At 44.7% G+C, this 19,243-nt stretch overlaps 1 protein-coding gene across 1 annotated transcript in view; it reads right to left on the bottom strand.

Moving 5' to 3' along the window:
- Positions 1-14,021, bottom strand: part of LOC146358471 (sodium channel protein type 2 subunit alpha-like) — a 124,857-nt gene extending 110,836 nt beyond the window's left edge. Inside the window, 1 exon segment of the mRNA XM_084811886.1 lies at positions 13,998-14,021. The gene's annotated coding sequence lies outside the window, so the exon portion shown is untranslated.
- Positions 14,022-19,243: the final 5,222 nt, after the last annotated feature.

The following is a 19,243-nucleotide window of genomic DNA, read 5'->3' as shown; positions in this document are numbered from 1 at the left end:
TGCCTCTGAGATGTAGAGGAAGGGCTGTAGCTCAGTGGTAGAGCCCATGGTTTGCATATAAAAAGTCCTAGGTTCAATCTAGTGCTGTGGCATAACCCCACCTGCCCTTTCACAACCCCTTTGTTTCCCTGCGAAAGAGGCAGTTGTTCTTTTTGCCTCTTTCGTTGGGATGTTGAGAATTTCTCTGAAATTTCTTGGGGTGCAGGGCTGGCATGCTTACCTTAGTGGAAGGAGGTGGCAGAGGGGCTCCAGCGTGCTCTTTCTTTCACCATCCTCCCCTGCCCCGTTCTGCCCTCGCAGAACCTCTCCAGCTGCTTGAGTTTCTCAGAAAGCCCCCTGGAGGACTTAGCCAGGCCTTCCTCTTGCGGGGCTTTCCAGTGCTGCTGCCTGCTGAGGGCCAAAATCCAAGACAGGCATTTTTTTAAATTTTGCTTTATTATTAAAAGTTGTTTTAACAAGAAAAACCACACATCCTCTCTCAGCTTTCAGGCTTTCAGTAGGCAGGAGCATTGGAAAGCCCCATGGGAGGACGTTCTGGCTAAGTGCTCCGAGGGGCTTTCTGAGAAGCCAGAGAGGCTGCAAGGACAGAAGGGGGGGGGGAATGGTAAGAGGAAGCGCACGCAGGAGCCCCTTGGCCACCTCTTTCCAGTAAGATAAGCACTCAAGTCCTGCACCCTGAGAAATTTCACTGAAATTCTCACCCCTTTCCACAGTTTTCAGGTGCAGTTTCTCCCTCTCCCCCCCCCCCCGCCCAGACAAATGGTCAAAAATAAATAGACTGAAACATTTGGCACAGTGCTAGCCATTCCTGGCATCTCCAGGCAGGGCTGGGAAAGATCCCTGCCTGAACTCCTGGAGGACCAAATTTAATTTTGGAGAAGATCTTGGGGGGCACATTCCGGGGGGGGGGGCTGAAGGTAAAAGGGGGCAAAGGCAACTCCCCTGTCCAAACGCCAGCATATTTTAGCTTAAATCTCTTACTGCCCGCCTTAAGAGAGGCATTTCAACCTTTTATAATTGGGGGGTGGGACACACATCAAAAGCCAGGAAACAACTGACAGTGAGGGGGAAAGGCATGGGGCCGTCTGGAAAACCTCTGGACTGGGACCTCTGGCAGCTTGGATTTGACTTGTGGGCCTGAGGTCTGCCAGGCGTACAGTAAATTGTGAATCCCTAGCACACATACACATCTCTGACATCAGCGCACATGTCTTTTTAAAAGACATGTTTCGTTAGAGTGTCGGACTAAAACTGTGGATACCCAGGTTCAAATCCCCACTCAGCCACATGACTTTGGACCACTCGTTATCTCTCAGCCTAACCTCACAGGATTGTTGTAATAACACTGGAGGAAGGCAGGGAGTATAAATGTAATAAATAATCTAAACCTGGGGCAGAAAGATGTCATTTTGGAAATTAAGCAAAGATGTAAGACAGAAAGTGACAAATGCTTCCCCTTAAAAAGAAAGAATTATTTATAGAAGGAAATAAGTAGCCTCTACAATGTGCTGCAACATTTGAGCAAACCGCAGAGTAGAGGTTGCATATAAATAACCTGAACAGGAAGAAACGTTTCTCAGGAAGAGTAGCACATTTTCTCCCTCTGCAGCAATCTCTGAGTTATGGAATAAAACCCACTCGTGATAACTAACTGACACAGAGGAGCAGACCAGTAGCAAATTAAAGAAAGAATGTCAGGTGGAAGGCAGCAGGTAGCAAGAGGGAAGGCTAAGGAAAGCCGTTCCTTCATTAGCTGGGGCGGGGAGAGGGAAGAATGTGTTTGCCATGGCGGTTTTCTGCCTGCTCTGTGAGGCCCAGTAGCAGTCATGCTGCACAGCAAAGGGAGTGGGGAAAGGTTGCCTAGCAACTGGTCCTGGAAGCTGCAGTGGGGAATTGTGACCTGGCAGCTAGATGAACAGTGTGAGAGGAAGGGGGAACACAAGGGAGGGTGCATTTCCCCTCCACCATGGCTGCCACAGGATTTGACGCAATTGCGCTTTAGAAATGTTTTATCATGCACAACGTTGTTTTTGTTTGGGTGGGTTTTTTTTCTCCGAAAGCGAGCATCAGTCCACGTACTATAATAGAAGCTACCAGCAGTTGAGAAACTGAAAAAGAATCTGTACCGCAGGGGTGGCCGGGGGGGGGGGGGGCGTTCAATATGCAGCCCCCAAAAGGAGGAGGGATGTGAAAATCTTCCTGTAGTGTTGTGAGTATGAAGATGCCTTTTGCTGGGGGGTGGGGGGAATGCACTAATGCTATGCTATATGGGATGGGGTGAGGTATGACTTGGAGGTACAGTGGGAGTCCATGTCTTCTGCGTGAATAGGAGATAGAGGGGGATGGCACCAGAACATCTTTGGTAACATGGATCTCATTTCTTCTGCTTTTAGCAATCATGGCAGCTGGTCCAGCTATTCTAGGCTGTAGAAACTAGTACAGGTGGCCAAGATGAGCCTTGAGGACTGGAAGCAGGAGATAGGTTTTGCTAAACCCACTGACCTGAAGGGATTTTGCCCAAACAACATAAAATCAACCAGCTACCATTTAAACCCATCTATCTGGTCTTGTAGCAACACTTAGGATGACCAGCAGGAAGGAAAGCAAACAACAACAGAAGACTCTTGATACCACTCTAAGGGCCAAAACAGACATTACTTTAAATTTGTGTCTGGCAGCTATGGTTGCCCCCCTGTTTTTACTCAAGAGTAAGTGCAGGGGCCTGATCAGGATCCTAGCTGTGGGGGACAGGGGGCTTTTCAGATCTGGATTGGGCCCTGTGTGCCTACTCCAGAGTAAAATGGAGAAAAGATGTGGCTGCTGCACTCAAATTTGAAGTAATATCTGTTTTGGCCCTGAGAATAAATCCATTTCACATTTCCCCCAGAGTCATTGCCTACAGACTGGTCCTATGAGCTGCTGAATTGGGAATAAGGGGTGATACTTAAGGACTGCTTTGCTAGATCAGACTATGGTCCATACAGTATTCTGTTTCCAGTCAGTTCTCAGTTGCCTCTGAGAAAGACGGCAATAGGTTTCCTCTATTTGCTTCCAGCATCTTGTACTCAGGTATACTGCCTCTGAACAGGGAGGTTTAATGATCATGACTAATAACCATCAATGGACCGTTCCTCCATGAATTTGTCTCATCTTTCACTGCATCTTATGGTAGTGAATTCTATCAGCACAACCAGATACATGTTTACACAGAAGCAAGACCCATGCCGTTTGATGAAGCTAACTCCCTAGTAAGCATATTTAGGACTACAATCTGAATTATGATTATTCGCCATGATAATTAAATCAAAGTATGTGTGACGAAGCACTTTCTTCTGTCTGCCACATAAGGACCTACCTGTCCTTATTCATGCTTTACTTTGTTACATTTCAGGTACAAACCATGTGTGAGAGTTTTCAGATCAAAATAAACATGCTGTGTTGTCAGTTATGAATAGTGAATGCACACTGAAAGGGTTGTGTTTTCCTGGAATAAACGCAGATGCAGCAACTGGAAAAGGATTGGGTCCCTGTAGCTGTGAAAGCTGTGGTGAAACTGGGCCAGTTAAATGTGTATGGGCCATTCACAATGTTGGATCATGTATGAGATGGAGGGTGTCTCTACACCTGCAGTTTATTGCACATTCATGATTGGCCACTCACGGAAGTTTGCAGGTCCAGTACAGAATGTCATCACCCTCCAGACATTATCCCATCATTTCCCCCACCTATCCTGTGTTATCCTCAAATGAAAAAAATGTGGTATTTTTCCAGCCAATGCAACAGGAGCACCATGGCCTGCCCATGTATTTCTCCCATCGCGCAAATCAACCACTGTGTGTTGGCAGCTGTGGGTGGTTGCTTTGGGGTGTTGGGGGTGCACTCATGATGGCAAAGGTGGTAACAACGGGCTGTGGGGTGTGTCACTTTGCTGCACCTGCGCCATTTCAGATCCTCTCCATTTTCAGCCTGCAGCCCTCCAAATAAGGTGGCAGAGCAGCAGAGTAGCATTTCACTAGCACACCCAGATGCATGTTCCTTCGTAGCGGGGGAAATGGGCCCAGCATGGTGGTATCCCAGCCTGCCGGGACGCCCCCATGCCATGCCTTCCTGGCGGTCAAGTAAATGGCAGAGTAAAAGGGGGATGTGGGTGGGATGGGGGATCTGCATGTCAGTCATATAGCCCAGCCACTAGTAATGTGCGAGGGGAGGGAAAGGGGCAGGAACCATGGAGGAATTGTCGGGACACCCCTAGCACATGTAACAGTTCTTTGCAGAAAGGTGGTGATGTCTCTGAGCGGCATCACCACCCCTGTGAAAAGGAAGGAAACAAAAAATAACGTGACGAGGACAGCCGTCAAAAGAGAATGAGCCAAAGCACTGGTATTGATGTAGAATTCTCCACCCGTGTGATGGAGCCCGTAGTGCGAGGACAACTATAATAGTAAAAACCTGGGCCATGTGAAGCATGTAAGAAAAGCCCTGCTGCATTGGGCCAATGGTACTGATATCTGGTGTACTGATGCCACGCAAAGGCACTCTACAATACAGAAAAGGTGAAATAAAGCTAAAAATGGTGGTGGATGTGGGGCAGGATTGGAAAGAACTCTCCTGTGTATCATGCTAATGGACTTTTCAGCCACCACAGAGCCAATTAGGTTGGTCATACCCTTTTGCACCTAATACATCATAATTTAACATGAATTTGAAAGAGCCCCCAAGGCAGCTTACAAATCTGTGTGTGTGGGCATGTATGCATGTATATGTATGTATATATACATACAGTCAGGGCCAGAAATACTGGAACAAGGATAACTGTTTCAGCAGTTGGCCTCAACTTCAATGTGGCACACCACCACACTGAAGTTGAAAGGAAACACACCCAGATGGGAGCGATGTCAGGACTTTCAGCTATAATTCAAGGGGTTTGACAAAAGTGGGGCACTAACCATTCAGGAAGTACAGCCAGTGGCATACACACACACCCATCATTGGTGGCTCATAAGTAATGAAACAAACCAACATCATTTCAAACTTAAGGATCACCTTTAATACCTGGATGGAAATCCTTTGCAGTCAATGACTGCCTGACGTCTGGAACCCATGGACATGACCAAATGCTGAGTTCCTCCCTTGAGATGCTTTGCCAGGCCTTCACTGCAGCTGCCTTCAGCTGCTGCTTGTTTGTGGGTCTTTCTGCCTTCAGTCTTGTCTTCAGTAAGTGAAAGCATGCTCTATTGGGTTGAGATCAGGTGACTGACTTGGCCATTGAAGAACATCCCAATTCTTTGCCTTGAGAAGCTCTTGGGTAGCTTTTGCTGTATGTTTTAGGTGATTATCCATCTGCAATATGAAGTGGCGTCCTATCAGTTTGGCAGCATTCGGCTGAATCTGAGCAGAAAGTATAGCCCTATACACTTCAGAATTCATCCTGCTGCTTTGATCAGCAGTCAGGTCATCAATAAACACCAGTGAACTGGTTCCATTGGCAGCCATACACGCCCATGCCATAACGCTGCCTCCACCATGTTTGACAGATGATATGGTATGCTTTGGATCATGAGCTGTTCTTTCCTTCTCTATACTTTTCTCTTCCCATCATTCTGGCACAAGTTAGTCTTGGTTTCATCAGTCCAAAGAATCTTATTCCAGAACTGGGCAGGCTTTTTTAGGTGTTTGCTGGCTAATCTGGCCTGTCTGTTCTTGAGTGTTACCAGTGGTTTGCACCTTGTTGTGAAGCCTCTGTATTTACATTCATAAAGCCTTCTCTTGACTGTAGATGTTGACAATGACATGCCTACCTCCTCAAGAGCGTTCTTGACCTGGCTAGATGTTGTGAAAGGGTTCCTCTTCACCATGAGCAGCATTCTGCGGTCATCCACTTTAGTCGTCTTCCATGGTCTTCCAGGCCTTTTGCTGTTGCTGAGCCTGTCAGGTAATTCCTTCTTTTTCAGGATGTTCCAAACTGATGTGCTGGCCACTCCCAGTGTTTTTGCTATCTCTCTGATGGGTTTATGTTGTTTCCTCAGCCTAATGATGGCCTCCTTCACTCGCATGGACACCTCTTTGGACCTCATGTTGGGAGTTCCAGTGAACAGCTACCTAATGCAAATGTAACACTCAGAACCACCTCCAGGCCTTTTCTCTGCTTGATTGGTCATGGGGTACCCAGGAAACAGGCCACACCTGGCCATGCAGCTGCTTGTCAGCCATTCGTTCCATTACTTATGAGCCACCAACGATGGGTGTGTGTGTATGCCACTGGCTGCCCTTCCTGAATGGTTAGTGCCCCACTTTTGTCAAACCCCTTGAATTACAGCTGAAAGTCCTGACTTCGCTCCCATCTGGGTGTGTTTCCTTTCAACTTCAATGTGGTGGTGTGCAGAGGCCAACTGCCAAAACAGTTATCTTTGCTCCAATATTTCTGGCCCTGACTGTATGTAGGTATGTAAACCTGTACATACGTAGGTTCATATACACACACGAATGCACACACAGAGATATAAGAAAAATAACAGAGCCATTAATGGGTGAGGGCTGCTTCATGCACTACATTTTTAGTATAACTCACCTAAAAATATAAACAAGTATTTGAAAATGTGTATGTTGTGCAGGTTCATTTGTCTGAGAGCTGGGTTGGCTTGCAGCTGTCTGTTCAGTGTACTCACAGTGGCAAACCCAGGTTTGTCACTCTGTAATGTATAAAACAACCCTGACAGGCCACAAGCAGGGCGGGTTTGCAAGTTATCGCTGTGTTGATAGAAGTCACTCTGTGCACTGATGCAGCTGTGCCCCTCTGTAGGATGAGGGTGCCTGTTTCTAGCATCTTAGCATTAAACTCTTTCAATCAGTATGGGGGAGAGTGAAAATAGGCATGTGTGACCGTATATTAATTATTTGGACATGATGATAAGGTCCTTGTGGCCGCTCTGCATCTATGGAACTCCCTTTGCATGAAAACTTGCCAGATCTGGAAGTGAGCATCTTATGACCCACTAAGAACAGTTATGAAGTGGGCAGGAGAAGAGGAGCTAGCACAGGGCCTGTATTTTAGTCCTGTGTCTTAGCTTAATTTTAGCTCTTAGATAGGTTTGCAATTTTAAAGTCTTGGTGCTCCATTGCCAGTTCAGATGGAACATGTACGAACATTAAAATAGACAGCAAGCATCAGGAAAGTTGAAATAGTTTGACTTCTTTTTCTTTTTTTGAAATAATAAAAAAGTGTGATGCTGGTAATAGTTCCAAATCCAAAGGCAGGAAAAATATGCTGCCCTTCCATTATCTGTTTTGGGTGGAACATAACCAATATATTTTGGTGATTTTTATCTGGACTTATCTACCATGGAGAAATTAATTTTAATGTGTGAGAAATTAGTTTTTAATATTACAAGAATAATTTTTTCTGTAGGAAGGGGTGCTTTGTAAGTTTCTGTAGGCTAGAAGCCTACACATCTCATGCGAGGCATTTGTTTTTAAGTTAGGAACTCCATAAACATATGGAGAGCACACTGTTATCCCACTCTGGGGCAACTGACATTTTCATGGATACTCTGTGAAAATTCTCCCTTGGGAGTCAAGCTGTTAGTGACAGTTCCCGGCAGCTGCGCAGTCCCAGCTGCTGTGGGAGTTAATTCTGCTTGGAGTAGAATTAACTGAACTCCTTCATGGATAAACACCAGACATGGAGGGCATGTTTCTTAGCTTTCTTCACCTGCCCTGGACTTGCAGTGTTTGATCCATCTGTGGCAAAGACAGGGCTTCTGCGGACCGCAGCAGAGCGATGGGAAGCAAGGAACTATGGTCTGAAACTGGTTTCCAACTGGCCTCATTTGTTTAATGTTTTGTTACTATCCTATATCTCTTCTCGTTCTATCATCTTTGCTTATAGCAGTGATTCTTTGCCGTATAATCTTTTAGCCAGGTGTCTTCAAATAATGTCCCTAGTAAAGATTACTGGGCAGGAGATTTCTGGCACCTCCTATGATAACCACCTGTGAATGAAGCAGATGGGTCTACTGCCCTCCTTACCAGTACTATGATTAGTGACATCAGCTAATATTTTGAATGCATTTTCAGCTTGGTTCTCAGAGACCTCTACTTGGTCAAGCTCTATTGCTATTAATTAATATTTGTTGTTGTTGCTGCTGTTATTTATTGCATTTATATCTCACTTTTCCTCCAAGGAACTCAGGGTGGCATGCATGATTTTATTCTCACAACAACCCTGTGAGGTAGGTTAGGTCAAGACAGAGCAGCCCAGTTTGCACATTATGATAAGATCAGGTTTCCCGGAACCCTAAGTTATCATTTACAAACCACGTGCTCATCAACACCATCCAATTGCTCCTGCTGAACAAACCACGGACTTTCCATACATGATTTGTTTACTGTTGCGTAAACAAACCATGTGTAAACCGGGAACTCTGGTTTATCTCTTCCCCAACAAGCCAGAGCCATAAGCCAACAACAAAGTGTGGCTTATGACTCTGATGTGTCGGGGGAGAGACAAGCCAGAGCTCCTGGTTCACAGGTAACACTAAACAAACCACAGGTGGAAGGTTCATGGTTTGTTTAGCTGCTCCCACTTGCAGCTGTAGCAGTCAGGCTGCATGCATGGGCACGTTGCTCATAAATGGTAAGGCAGGGTTCCCCTGGAACTCTGGCTTATCAGTACAGGCAAACTGGGCCAATGATTGGCCAAAGTCACCCAGTAAGTTTTATAGCTGAGTGAGGATTCGAGCCACGGTTTCTCAGTCCCACTCCAACACTAATCATTGCACTACACTGACTGTAGAGCCAACAGTGTGCTAGGTACTGTACAGAATAGAGCACCAAAGTAATATGGGCTATGTTGATAGGGCTTGCAGCACAATCCTATGTGTGTTTACTCAAAAGTAAGTAAGTGTGTTTAGGACTGTAGCGTTGAAATCTAAAGAGAGAACAAGGGAGATAGAACAAAGCGGATAAGCAAGGAGGAGGCCCACCCTAGCAATCCTCCATGTGGCAAGCTCCACTGCCCTTACTACTCTGATGGTGCTATGGCAGTAACAGCAAATTGGGTGTGTTCCCAGGGCAGATTGAAGGAAGCTTTGGATCCATCAGATCCATCGCCCTCCCATTCCCTTGGCATGTCCCTCTAATTGGGGGAAAGTACACCAGACTTGGAGCTGACCATGACAACAGGGTCACAGCCCCCCCCCCCCTTCACGCTTATGCTTGGTCGAAATGAAATGGCTCACGCCATGAAATCCTGACCTGGTCCCTTTAATGCAGTTCTAGCATGAACAATTGTCCTGCGGTTTTCCAAAACCACAATCAACACCAGATAAACACTCAGATCCATTGGCTGAGTGGGGGAGATGGATTTCTTACAGATGATAGTCAACCTCGACTCCTCAGCCTATGTTGGTGTTGCACTACATGCCTACATGGACAAAGCTGGGAGAGATCAACTCCTCCTAGCTCATCCACTCAGATCTTGGTGATGTGCAACAGGTTGGGGCCCTCATCTATGATTACACTGTGGTTGATAGCTGACTTATTATAGACCAACCTGGCATTAATAAGCAGCACCCCTAGGTCAGGGGGCAGATTAATAGGGCAACCCAAGCTCACTGGTTGGCCAGAAAGCCAGAAGAGGGCAAAGCTCTTCAGTGTCTTTCCACTCTTTCTTTCAACTGGCTAGTCAAATGAACCCCCAGAGCCATACCTTTCTCAGCTCATGACTGTTGTAATTGGGGTGTCCCTCCTTCACTCCCATTGCTGAGCCACATCAAGCAACCAGGAGGCCGCCCTGGAGAGCAATCAAGCTGAAGTGCAGTCCAGGTTAAAATACAATACAATTAAAGTGCAGTCAGATAAAAAATAAACTATTATAACTGATTAGTCCTATAAATAAAATGATAAGTAAGTTATAAAGTGCCAGGTTAACAGGACACACTGAGGTAGAGTATTAGCTGTGAAGCAGGTTCTGATCTTAACTCTCACGCACCCATAGAATTAACAACAGGAGCCTCACTAGCACTCCTCTGTCTCCAACGCAGCTAAGCAACATTTTCTTCAAACTCCTCTGACTCTCACCCAGGAGAGCCATCCAGCCACTTCATGAATTCCCTTCTCCTGTTAAAACCTCATTGGATTGTGCCCTCGCATTTTGGATACTATTGGGAAAGCTGTTCTAGGAAATAAACAAGGAAGTAAGGCACAAACATTTGCATAGGATTAGGGGAAGGAGAGGTGAAATGTATTATTTTAAATAGATATGTGTAAAAAACTCCAAAATCCATATTAGTGTAATATCTTTATTACAAAAAGATCACAAAAATGTTCAGGCTTTTGAGATCTCCAAATCTCTTCATCAGGAAAGATGTTACAAAAAGCAAGGGCGGCGGGTTCTTGCCTGATGAAGAAATCTGGAGATCTTTAAAGCTTGCATATTTTTTGTGATCTTTTGGTTGGCCTAATAAAGGTATTACAATAATATGAATTTAGAGATTTTGCTCTTGGTCAACACGGCTAACTCTGCTTTATTAAATATGTGTAAGTGAGGCTTGGTCTTATGTGGTGTGCTGAGGAGTAATTCTGCATTAAGCTAACATACTCTTTTAATGTTGCCCAACCTAGTATGAGAGATAGTGACTCATTTGTAAGTCTCCTAGAAATCAGTGGCTCTTACTCACAGGAAAGTGCATTTTGAATAATCATTGGCAAACTTGACAACAATGCAATGAAGTATATGGAAATAGATGTAATCACTCCTGCATTTTAAGGTGTTAAAAAAAAAGCAAGCAGAATTCAGTCACGGTTTGTATGATCTGGCCAGTGACACACGAACAGCAAAGCTCTGTGCAGGTTGAACATGCTTTCTTTGGTGTGATCTTTATTAAAATGGCTCCCTGCTGGATACCCAAATAATTCTGCCATGTTCTCACACCTCTTTTCAGTCTCTCAAGAGCAACTAGGTTAATCAATATTTCAAAAATATGGAGCTGTGGTGTGTCTTTTCTGTACAGCTGAAATTTATTTTCTGAAGTAGCATCTGTTTTATGGAGATGTGATGTTCTAACTTTTTAATCCTTCAAAACGAGGACTATCCATTAAAATAAAGGGACACTGAGCAAGAGCTCCATAGTTCGTTCAGAAAGCATGACTACTTCTATCATATATACCACATGGCCCATCCTGTCATTGCCTTCATTTTGTTCTGTGGATGGGGCAGAGCACATGAGGGTCCAGTGTGGATTGAAGTTGCTATTGTCTGTGTAATGCAGCCTTTCCCAACACGGTGCCGTCCAGACTGCTGGATGGGGAATGCTGGGAATTGTAGTGCAACACATTTGGAGGCACCCGGAACAGTCTGCATCTGCCTTGATTCTGCTTGCAAGAATTTGAGCATCACCCACTTTGAGCAAACTAGCTCAAAGTGGGCTAGATGAAACAACTATCAGGTGGATCCACAGTTGGCTACAGAATCGGACTCAAAGAGTGCTTATCAATGGGATCTTCTCAAACTGGGGAGCAGTAACGAGTGGGGTACCGCAGGGCTCAGTCCTGGGCCCAGTGCTCTTCAACATGTTTATGAATGACTTGGAGGAGGAGGTGCAGGAAATGCTGATCAGATTTTCAGATGACACAAAATTGGGCAGCATAGCTAATACTTTGGAAGATGGAAACAAAATTCAAAGGGATCTTGATAGACTGGAGCGCTGGGCAGAAAACAACAGAATGACATTTAATAGGGATAAATGGCAAGTTCTGAACCTAGGAAAAAGAAACCAAATGCACAGTTACAAGATGAGGAATACGTGGCTCAACAACACTACGAGCGAGAAGGATCTTGGAATTGTCGATCACAAGCTGAATATGAGCCAACAATGTGATGTGGCTGCAAACAAGGCAAATGCTATTTTGGGCTGCATTAATAGAAGCATAGCTTCCAAATCCCAGGAAGTACTAGTCCCTCTCTACTCAGCACTGGTTAGGCCTCATTTGGAGTACTGTGTCCAGTTCTGGGCACCGCACTTTAAGAAGGATGCAAACAAGCTGGAGAGGGTTCAGAGGAGGGCAACAGGGATAATCAGGGGACTGGAAACAAAGCCCTATGAAGAGAGACTGAAAGAACTGGACATGTTTAGCCTTGAGAAGAGAAGACTGAGGGGAGATAGGATAGCGCTCTTCAAGTACTTGAAAGGTTGTCACAGAGAGGAAGGCCAGGATCTCTTCTCAGAATCATCCCAGACAGCCAGTGTGGTGTAGTGGCGAGAGTGTTGGACTGGGAGCCGGGAGATCCGGGTTCTAGTCCCCACTCGGCCATGGAAGCTCACTGGGTGACTTTGGGCCAGTCACACACTCTCAGCCCAACCTACCTCACAGGGTTGTTGTTGTGAGGATAAAATGGAGAGGAGGATGATAATGTAAGCCGCCTTGGGTTCCTTGCAAGAGGAAAAAAGGTGGGATATAAATGCAATAAATAAATAAATAAATGGGCTCAAGTTACAAGGCAGATTCCGGCTGAACATCAGGGGAAAATTCCTGACTGTTAGAGCAATACAACAATGGAACCAATTACCTAGGGAGGTGGTGGGCTCTCCCACACTGGAGGTGTTCAAGACGAGGCTGGACAGCCATCTGTCAGAGATGCTCTGACTTGGATTCCTGCACTGAGCAGGGGGTTGGACTGGATGGCCTTGCAGCCCCCTTCCAACCCTACTATTCTATGACCCCTTCCCACATTCTAATTTCTATTTAATTTCTAAAACCTCTAATTTCTAAAACCTCTTGCATCACATTTTTTGCTTTTCTGTGGGAAGGGACTTCTACGTTTCCACCTCTATGCCCTGCCTGGAATATTTGTTTCAGTGGGTAATGAAAACCTTAGACAATCCAGAACAGTATTAGATAACATTAAGCAGTTGTTTATTGAGTTTATCATTTTTTATCTAAAGGAAAATTGACAGGCTAATTGGCCCACAATTCAATAAAAAAAAAATCTGCTTTTAAAACGTTTGAAGCAGCTGGCCAAGTTTTGCTTCCTCCTGTCATACACGTTGCTTTGGATGACTTGAATTTCATTTTTTAAAAAGGGATTAATTGGGAATTCATAACGCTGAAAACCTTTAAGACCTAAGCTGGCTGAAGGGAGAAAGGGCAGTTTTATGTGGCTAAACTGAGACATTCTTGTTCTCATAGGAAAATGAGACGGCACCTCGAGGTGCTATCCAGCAGAGTATCAAGCCCTTGTAAAATGTAAACAAATGTTCAGAAGCTATGGTCGAACAAGCTGAGGGAACAAATCCCAGATGGCTTGAGAGAGGGAGAGAAAAAGACTTAAGTGGACAAAGTTTTAATATATTAATACAAATTACACGTTTGCTCAAAAGTAAGTTTCCCTGAGTTCAGTGGGATTTGCCCCATGGTAAGTGTTCATAGGACTGCAGCCTTGATCTTAGGGTGGCCACTTACACATTGCCCCCAAAAGAGGAAATGCATCAGTAAAACAGAGGACACAAGGGGATACAAATTTGCATATACTCATTTATATGTATAGATGCAAATTTAGTAATAATTGCCATAATTTAAATAGAAAAAAATGTAATAGATCTCACCATATTGGGGAAGACTGACCAGTATGCCTGCTCAGTCTGCTGTCCAGATGGTGACTCTTGATGGGCAACCTCAAGGACCCTTCAAGGCTCTGCCTTGTTATGGGTCTTCATTTTTAAAGTCGACTTGAACTGGACAACTTTTCAAATAGGGAACACCTTTAGCTAGAGGACTGGCCTCTGACAGCCCTTCAGACAGAGGACTGTCCTCTGTAAAGTAGGACACATGGCCACCTACTTGATGTTTGTGTGGATATTATCATTGGTATGGTGGCAGGGGACTAACATTAACGATAACTCTGCCTGCAGCCGTGCTCAGACGGAGTTCTTTGCTCTTCGAGTTCTTTCTTCCTTGAGATTAAAACATAATAAAACAGGCACGAACAATTTCTTACTCACCAAGCTGAACTTCATTCACCAGCCATGGATGAGCCCACCAGGAGTTCAAACAACATTCTGGTATTTCTGCCTGCCTATAAACCTGGCTGACGGGGAGGGACAAAGTAGCGGGAATATGGCAGGCTCTACAGATTTTTGCTAGGCCACAAATCCGGGAAGCTGGCTTTTCAGCAAAGTACTGCTTTTTAAAATGGGTTGCGGTTGGGTTGGGGGTGGAGGAACCAGTTAAATTTGTACTTGTTAAATATAGTATTGCCACAGTAATCCTACACAATCACTTCCTGTCTTGCCCACAGTGTAACATTATCTGGGCCTTTTACTGGGCTTGAACTGATGACATAAGATCGCATGGCCAACTGAATGAGCCAGATTTGGCTTTAGCTGCAGTGATGGCATTGATGCTCCAGAGCCAAAAGTAGAAGCCAATCATTAGGATCTGGCTTTAAATATCACCTTCCCCACGTCACTCCATACCCTGGGATTCTCACATTTTAGTCCCTCAAATCCATTGTCACAATTTCTGGTTTATATTATGTTGATTGCACCCCTTCTCCCAATTAAGACCAGAATTTCAAGCAGATGAGAATGTGTGATCATTTACTTATTAATTTGCTAGAGAGATCAAAGATTAGAAAGGCAAACCTGTCCTACCACCAGGGGAATTTTGGTCTACTGAGTGGAAATATATTTTGTGCCCAATTCCTATGGTACAATACTAGAGATCGCTACCTTTATATCACAAAGAATATTTCCATATATTCTTTTTTCCTGTTATACAGTGTAACATTCCTGGCCTGCCCTTGATTACAGAGCCATGGCTTTGCCTCATATCACCAGGGACCAGCTTATTACAAAAAGAACAGTTGGCAGAAGCACAAGATTTTATTACAATCACAGAAGTTATGATGCCCTTGGAGTTTTTTATATTGCAATGAAAAATACTCTTGGGGTGGGGTGAGTTTGTTAAGAGCATTAAAGTCTTGTTCTGTAACTGCTGTATAGGAATACCATGTATATTTATGTCAGCCATGCTGGCATGCAACCTAATCCTACCTGTGGTTCCTTAGAAGCAAGTTCCACATAGTACAATGTGCCATAGTCCCAGGAAACTATGTAGAAAACTACATCCCTAATTATACATGTAACCCGTTTGCGTGTCTTTTTTTTTTCTCAGCAGTCCATTGCTGTAAAATTTCAGTAGCCTGGCTACCAAGGGTAACCGTATAAACTGATCTGGCACTGGGAGACTAAAAAAAACACAACACTTCAGATGACCTGTGCCTGTTGGTGGCATGCACATGACCCTCCCTCCTACCTCCACTAATACTTTCAAAAGAGGAGGATCTATATGTTGATTTGCACTACTGTCTTACAATCATTAGACCCAATAACTCATTAGATTGGCCTCTCTTTACCCTTTCACCCTCTCCTGCCCTTTAAGGTCCTACTGCATGACTCTCAGATTAATCACTCCTTCCTCCATGGATTGCAGGAACTATATCTGCACCCTCTGCTAGGCATTGAATGGGATCCATCTTCCAAATGCAAGATGGACAGTGCAAAGCAACCCTGGATGCGGACTGAAAAAAGTTTCCCTTCTAGAGTGGCATATGTTGCTGAGTAGTAAAGAAGAGAGAGAAAATAAATGGTGGAAAGAGAAGAAAGGGAAGAGAGGAAGGAGAAAGGAAGTTGGGAAAAACTTCGAGCTAAGGAAGAAACAAAAGGAGAAGAAAGGAAAAGGATAATAGTAGAAATTGAATAGGAGGTCATAGGGGAAAGAGTGATTGTGTTGGGGAATATGAAAGGGTATTGGCATGTGAATGCTACTACTAGTATGGACACCATCTGAACATGAGGATTGTTTTCCATTTGTCAATATGGGGGGAAATGGCGGGGGGGGGAGTTGTAGGACTTTTTTCTGTCTAAACATGCACAGGATTGCACCCTAAGCCTATAAGTGGTCTTGGTCCCCTAAACTCAGAGGGATTCCAGATCTCATGAGGAGAGTAGTCTTGCTGGGATAAACTCAGCCTGACTGGCTCCTGGAACTCCTGCTCAGGGTGCCCCTCTTTGCTCACACACTTCCTTCATCCAATGTTTCTTGCCCAGTAAAACCTGGCTGTGACCAAGGAACACCTGCCTCCCTTTTGGATTCACTTTGGCACTGATGGACCTCGACCTTCTGTCTTTCAGATCATAAAGAAAGAAAAGTATAACTTGCTCCCTATTTATTTATCTTGCCAGCTTTACAGCTTCCACTACTTAAACCCCCTCTTCTCCCCACCCATGCTGAAACATCACCATGCTGCTTCCCCTGGCTCACTGCCACCTCCTCTCTTTCTTACTGCATCTCTCTGTCCTTCCCCCTCCCTCATGGGACAAGACTTACCTCGAAATTTGCCATTTATTTTACTTTCTCCATAAATCCTATTTTTTCTGGACAAGCTCTGACTTCATCTCTGTTACTTCCTCCCATGTACCTTATGAGGGCATTCCACTACCTAGACTAAAGTTCCTAAGGTTACGCATGCTATGCTCCTGTGCTTCATGGTAAAATATGCTAGTTTCTGGGCCAGCTCTACCAGACTGACAGCAGCTGTCCTCTGGCACAATAGAACCAAGGCTGCAGAGGGGAAAGGTCCCCCTAGCACTGGGGCTAAATTTTCTGCAATCATTTGTGTTTCAGAATGGCTTATTCCCGGAATACAGAAAAGTAGATTCAGAAGGGTATATCTCCTGGTAACAGAAGACAGGGCAGGGGAGAAAGGCTAATGACACACAATGACTCTGTGGCAGAAGCAGAATTTGTACTCTAGTCTCCCAGGTCCAAGTCTACTCTCTGTGCCTAAACGGTGGTAGTGGGGGGCATAAATCTTCTTGTTCTGAATATTAAATATTGTATCTCTGCTTTTCTGCAACTGCCAATGTCAGTGTGCCAAGTTATGACCTACTAAAGAAAGAAGAGCTAGGGCTAAGGTGCTCCTAACTCTGACTCCTAGGATGTTTGAAAAGTTTTTCACTGGTGTTCAGCACTTTGTACCACCTAGCCTGATGTTCTGGACTGGAGAACTTGAAAGCTTGCACATTTTTGTTGAAATTTGGTAGCTCCTAATAAAGGTATTGCCCAACTATGGATTTTGGATTTTCCTCTCAAATTTGTTATCTGAAGTTATACACTAGGGATCGACAGACTTCAGCTTTATGGGATCTACTTTGTTTTTCACTAGATCTCTGAGTCCTATCGAGCAAAGTCAGGAGCAAAATAGTGGCTCAAGAAGGCAGACCTAATATTGTAAAACAAATTGGTTCTGAGCACAAGCTCAGCACAGAAATTTGTTTTTAGTGCCCAGAACTGGAGCTTAGAACCACATAATTTCATACACAAATCAACTTTTATCCCCCCCCCCGCTTTCTTGATTTCAGCAGCCTAATTTAAGATGAAAAAATAGGCTTTTTGTCATTACTGTTTAATCGCTGGGAATTGGAAACATGTACTGATCTCCTGCAGATCAGTTGGAGATCTACCAGGAGTTCCCCGATCTACCTTCTGCCCATGCTGGTATGTACTGTTAGAAAATAACTGCAAGAAAACATAGCGCTATTTCTTCATTCTTCTTTTTATAAAGCTGGTAATCAGTGAAGAGGATGGAACTACTTTTTAAAGGTTAAGTGTTTGCAGTGTTCTATTTTTGATGTTTCATTTAGATATGAAAAACATTTTTTAAGCCAGATACTTACACTATATCATAAAATCTCACTCCCTGCCTGTGCTGCACATTGCCCAATAAGCACAGAAATTCTGCCAGCCAAATTTCTGGAAATTATCAAACAAAGGTTGTTTGCATGTTTGTTGTGAATCAACAAGAGATTGGATGAATTCACCCCATCCTGGATAATGTACAGGCATGACTCTTGCCAATAGATATCTATTAATCACTGGTATGTTTTCACAGAGATCACTATAGGGATAACATGATGACTTAGCACCATTTCCACCCCATATTTCAGAAGCACTGAAACTGTGTGAAAGATAAATAGATGGCTTCTGCCTGAGTATTGCGCAGTCAGCATATTGTCCCATTTGAAAAAGAAAAATCTGGCCTTATGCTGTCAAAGATTCCCTGAGGCACAGGGGTCATAAAAGAATGTCCTTTCTCTGACTGCCAGCTTTCATCCTAGATTGCACTGTATGCAGAAATTCTTGTGATAGGAATACTATGCTGGTAAAAGCCATGCTGTATTTGTTAGAACGTTCCCATATCATCTCACTTACAACATAAGAAATCAACCTCCATTAAGGCCAGAGAAGAATAACTTACGGTGCAACCCTATACATGTCTAGTGAGTACCACTGAGTTCGACGGGACTTACTTCCAAGTAAATGTCTATAGGACTGCTGCCTTCAAGGAGGCAAATGCTAGATTTGCCAGTTAAGCTCAGAATTAATACATCTCTGCTCTAGCGGTAGGATGTTACAACAATCCTGAGCACATATTTTTGCCCTTAGACCAAGGGGTGTAAAACCTCTTTCAGCCCAAGGCCAAATTCCATTTCTGAGTAGCTCTAGGGGGCAGCATTCCAGTGATGGGCGGGACCGAAGGCAAAAGGGATGGGCCAAAAATCTCAGCATATTGAAGCTTAAACACTCTTTCCATCGTTGCTGCAAGGAGAGGAAGCCCTTCCATGTTGCAAGGCAGGTGTGATCTGATGTTCTTGCTGCTGCTGCCTTGCTGGAGCTCTGTCTCCACCTGGGGGACTTCTACTGTGCCCCCTTGCAGATCCAGATCCAGCCAAGCACCACCCCACTCCCAGTTGCAACACCTGTGGGAGCTGGGGCATAAAACTCAGGCCCCGGTGGGGGCAGGACCACCGCTGGTGGGTGTCGCCGCCGAAGGGGGCAACACCAAAGGGGGTTGCCCCTTTGGGGGAGCCACTTCGGGGGAACACGAGGGCGAAGGCCTGTCCCCCTGCTTGAAAGAAGGGAAGGGGACTGTTTGCCTCAGTGTGGCCTGCTGGATCGCCTGTACTACACATGTGTTTTTTAAAGAAGAGGGGAGGTGTTGGGAGCCAGGGAACGGCCATTACAGCTCTACAGGGCAGAGGGAAATAACAATAGGCGGGAGGGAGACAGTCACACTCTAAAGACGGGGGAGACAGTCACACTCTAAAGGCAGAGTGTATAACAATAGAGTACTGACTGTCCCTAAACTGTCTCCCAACTCAAATAACCTGGATGGCCCTGCCAA

Source organism: Heloderma suspectum, chromosome 1, assembly GCF_057233095.1.
Source record: "Heloderma suspectum isolate Gila_16-S chromosome 1, 16-S_ref, whole genome shotgun sequence".
Classification (NCBI taxonomy): domain Eukaryota; kingdom Metazoa; phylum Chordata; class Lepidosauria; order Squamata; family Helodermatidae; genus Heloderma; species Heloderma suspectum.
This window is presented reverse-complemented; position numbering and strand designations above follow the sequence as displayed.